Here is a 5138-nt window from a genome sequence, read left to right as displayed (position 1 = left end):
CCTCCTCCTCTTCCCTCTGCTGTCAGTGATAGTCTGACCTAAGAGACACACCCTCACACACACACACACACACAGATACTGTAGAGCTTAACGCTGCTCTCAATAATTACTACAAACGGTGACAATGTGATTAATCACTCACCTGCTGAGCCGAATCTGACAGATCTTAATGCATCTCATTATCAATCTAGTTACCAGATGACTGGTTAAACAATTGCCTCCTTTATTAAGTACTTGGTCCCTGCTGTGTGGTGTAGGTCTGCTCCTTGTATTGCATTAAAAAAGGGACAGTTCACCCCAACCCACAATGTAATTTTAAAACCATTTGGAGCATTTTCGACCAAAATCAAATTGTTTCAGAACCATAAAAGTTGGTTCATATTCTACAGGTGGAAATAAGAGGATGGAGAAGGCAGCACTAGCCACGTTTCTATCAACATATTTCCTCTTCTTCTTCTTTTTCATGTCTTCTTCTTCAAACTGAATTCGTTTCCGGTTCGTGACCTCTAATTCTTCTACCATGCACAACGCTGCCAATACCGCCATCTTCTGACGAGACTGTGCTTTGTAAAGCTTTGTTTATTCGCTCCAAACAAGTTGATGGAAAAGCGTCAGATTTGTATTTGGTTTTGTGACGTTTTCAAAAGTTTGCTTCAAAGTTGAAAAAAAAAATGACAATTAGTTGTATATATAGCTCATTGCAACGCCATTTATTGATGACAGATCCTCAACTGTGATGATTGCGCTCAAAACTGGTGGAAACAGCGGCTGTTTTGCGAGATGGTGTCCTGAGCAGAACCGGTTAAAGAACCAGAGCTATTTTGGTGGAAAAAAGGGGAACTGGGAGACATAATTTGTTTAATCTAATGGCTGCTGGGTCAGCAAAACAATCTAAGGAAGAAGACATCATAGTAATCATATTGGAAGTAGGAATCAATTTTTGATGGGACGCAGATTTTGAGAATTGTCCGTCTGCCTCACCATCACTACATGAACAGACTTGTGATTAGATCTCGGTACGCTGCCTGTTGCTCAGAGCATCCCTCGTTTAAATGTCCATAAAAACTTGTATCCTCACCTCGCAGCTCCTGCGCTGCTCCCCAGTCTGTCTCTGCATCTGTACGCCTCACGGGAAATTGCCTCCACTGCAGACAAACGCTGAGGAAGAAAGACACACCCAAAACACATAATACCCTGCAGTAAAGAGGAGGAGAGAGTGAGGCAGGGTCTGCATGACAGTAAGGGAAAGATAAAAGTCTGCATTCGAGCAAATGAAGGACTGATGATGACTTGACGAATATACAGATGGATGTAAAACAAAATGATGAGTTGCTGCGGTCGTTCTCAGCTCCCGAACTGCAGATTCGACTGTTGCTGCAGAGCCCGTCTGTATGAATGTGTCCAAGCTTTTGTTTTTGCTGCGCTGCAACAGTAAAGGGCTTCAATGTAAATAGAGACCATCAATCCACCAATCCAAACTGCTGAATACTAGCGTTTAGCCGTTTGGCCCGTGCCTTGATGGATGCTGTAGTTTTATAGCCTCTCTTGTGATTCATAGCTGTAGTCCTTCTGTACTTTGTGCCACATGCTTGCTCAGCTCCTCTTGAAGAACTCGGCGGAAAGTAAGTTAAAAGGTTTTATTTCCATTCTGGCACCAACTTGGCGTTCAGCACTCGTTGCTGTGGTACTTTCGCAGTGCACTTCGTTGACAAAACACCTCGATAAAAGAGTGAAGATGGTCAAATTTCTGCAGCTGGTACAGTTGGTGTGTTCACCTGTGGAGACTACAACTTACATTTTTCATGGTAGCCAATTCGCTTCCTTTTTTAAACTACGGTTTCACCATGTAAACAATAACACTGATGATGAGAACTTCATGCCACTTACTGTTACTTTACTGTGGGTAATGAACGAACATGTTTCAGCACTACGCCTTCATCAGCATGCTAAGTCGGCCTCTTAGTGTCAAAAGGTTGTGGCCACAACACAAAGACAAGCTATCAGACAATAAGTAAGACTGGAAAAAAATAGCATAAAACACTTACTAAACTATATATATTACGTCCAATACAAATATACATAGAAAAAAGGGAACAGCATATGTATATAATCAAAAATAGGAAAACAATTGCCACCAAACGAATCCACAGATTATCATACTGTCTTTCCTCTAATACATTTGTGATATAAACAAATAGATAAATAAATATTCTACTCCAAAAAGAAAGGCTCAAACTGTGTATATCCCTTTGGAGTGCGTCAAAAGAATGTCAGTGTTAAGATATATATGGAGGAAACTCCTTGAATACCCCATGAACCTATCCAAAACCCTAAAGTTCATATATGTTAACATAGAAAAATATGGTACACAAAAACAAGTCCAAAATGAACTCAATATAATATATAGTATATTTGTAATGTGTGGATCCAATATGCTTCCCTCCATAATAAAATTCTGTCTTTGTCAGAACCTCTTTTGTATTTCAAAGCAATATATTCTTCTCAAAGTTGACATTTTGACCCATTAAGCACCGTTGCAACATTTAAGAGGCACTCCAGTGATTCAGTAACGCTGAAGGACTCACAAGAGACAGTTTAAAGCTAGAATTTCCACCGCACGCCAGTCGAGTTGCAGTTTACATCCACATCTGTGCAGACCCACATAAGATAAGTAGTGAAGGGCAAAAAACGAAGTTAATATATGATTCCAGTGAATAAGGAGGACTGATAGAGAGCTGCGTCACATGGTGCAACGACAATCACCTGAAGATCAATATGGATCAGTGTCATCAATTAAGTGTCTGACCAAATGTGAAATATGGTCACTATTTCCCCTTCTGCTCCTGAGTTATGGGATGAAAAATGGCAGGAAATAAGTGTTTTTAGAGGACGTTATGAAGACACACTGAAGTTGAGCTTTCTTTATAGACATCTGTGTCAAAATTAGCACATGAACTCTTGAATTATGGCGAATAAAAAATGTGTTTTGTGTGGATAAAGACAATATATGTTGATGTACACAGAACACACTGCAGCACATCTGCAAGCGGCCTCTTTCTGCGATCTCGAGCAAACCGTGCAGAAATCTGCACATGAGCAGCTCCGCCCACCTAATCTGTGCGCCGAGATCCAATCAGAACGCAAGCAAAATTGACTTAATGAGAGAGCTTATTAATAGCAGCCTACGTGCGAAGGCCTGTGATCAGATGTCACACGCTTGTGCACAATACGTTCATCTCTCTAAGTGTGTGTGTGCGCACTGTGATCGATAAGCGGAGCTCCAGCAGCAGGTAATTAAAGTGATTTATCTGTCAGAGAATCAATCAACTGCACATTGATCAGCTCTGTCCCCATAGATAATCGTGCACACACACATTCAGAACTGTTGTAGGAACTCAGCTGTTGTGTTTGCATGCATCCGAGCAAGAAAATATGCCCCGTGTGTATGCAGCCATGTTTGCATGTGCGTGTGTTGTGTTGTGTGTGACTCAGCTGCATCCTTCACTTTCCATTAAATTTTTCATGCATCTATAATTCAGCCCACATGCATCCAGATACCTCCTCGGCTGGGGGAGGGAAAGCACTCCGATCGCTCGGCTCTACTAGTGCAGCAGCAGGACTACAGACCAACGTGGAAGTACATACAACATTTACAAGAAACCGAGAGAGAGAGAGGAAGAGAGGAGGTATACTACAACAAAACATTCATTTTTCATATCGTCACGTTCGGTGGAGGCACTGTCAGCGCTGCCAGAAGACTCAGAAACACTCCGCTTCAGTAACACCTTGCCTCCAGCTAGTTTTTGCCATCAATAAATCATCAACACATTCAGGATGTCGTCAGCTCGCGGATTGACAGAAATCTGACGGGGAACGGTTCAGGAACAGAACGGCAGGAGCAAGAAGAGAATTTGAAAAAAAGAGCAAGTGTAAATAACAAGATGCCCATTATCAATTATCAGTAGACGCTACAGAGATGACTACAGACTGCACCCTGACACAAACTGGCTGAAAAATTTCAGATTCAGTGTTTTGTTTGTCTGAAAACACAAATCTGGGACAATAAACAGTTTGCTGTTCTTCTTCATGATAACAATGAGTGCCTTGCTTGCAGCTCATTAAAAACCACCATATTAATTCGAAAAAATTGCGTATATTCCCCTTGCATGTTGTCTGCTGACCTAAAATGTGTCATTGTAATGTTCTGTACCTTTTTGTCTCGGTTGTCGACGTTTTTGTGGTTGTTGTGGTCATTCTTTGATTGTTTCCTCTGTTGCACACCCATCTTTAATACCAGTAAAAGTTCAAGTGTGCTTCTACAGCAGTCCCCACCCCTTAAGTGAATCTAATGCTGCGTTCCAGACAACTAATCATAACATAGATCATCAATCAGATGTTTAGTTGCTACTTGTAACCTTGGGGCAAATCCATCTAAATCATTCTGCAATGAGGCTGCACTGCTGAGGGTGGGATTGTCTGTACAGGCATCATTTTGTTACGTCATCCATGTGCTTTGTTAACCAAAAGTCTGAAATTTGAACTGGGAAATCCTGACTCTCAAATTTGACTTGAACGTAGCATGAGCTTCATGTTTCAAGCATGTAATCACAGATCCAGAGTACACCTGGGACAGCAGGTGGATGCAATTAACAGCTTTAACAGCTGTCGCACTGTGTTCCTTATTTGTCAATGATTTTCACATTATCCCTAATTAAAAGTCAGCTTAAGTTATACCTCTTATTTGCAATTTCTCTTTCTGAAGTAAATATTGATTGTACAGTGTAATGTTTGCAGAAAAATGACACCATCGACACCATAGATTGGTTCCCTATAAGTCTTGCTTTCACTGTGCTATTCAGTCTGCCATCAAGCTGGGTTTTTCCCCCAAAAAATGAAGGTTGCATCCCGGCACAAAGGAAGCACGTTATTGCACAATCAAAACAGGAAAAGGGAATTGTAACAGTGAAACTCCATACTGCAAAAGAAGAAGAACCCTGTTGATGGAGGAGGCAAAGAAGGTGAAGAGGTAGCCGGACTGCTAGCAATAGCCATGTTGCTAACGCCGTGTGCAACCACAGGGTAATGCAAGGAGGGAAGGAAAGTTAAAAAGCTGTCTATTTCCGCATTAAATTCCCTCA

Source organism: Pagrus major, chromosome 24 (genome assembly GCF_040436345.1).
Source record: "Pagrus major chromosome 24, Pma_NU_1.0".
NCBI lineage: Eukaryota > Metazoa > Chordata > Actinopteri > Spariformes > Sparidae > Pagrus > Pagrus major.
This window is presented reverse-complemented; position numbering follows the sequence as displayed.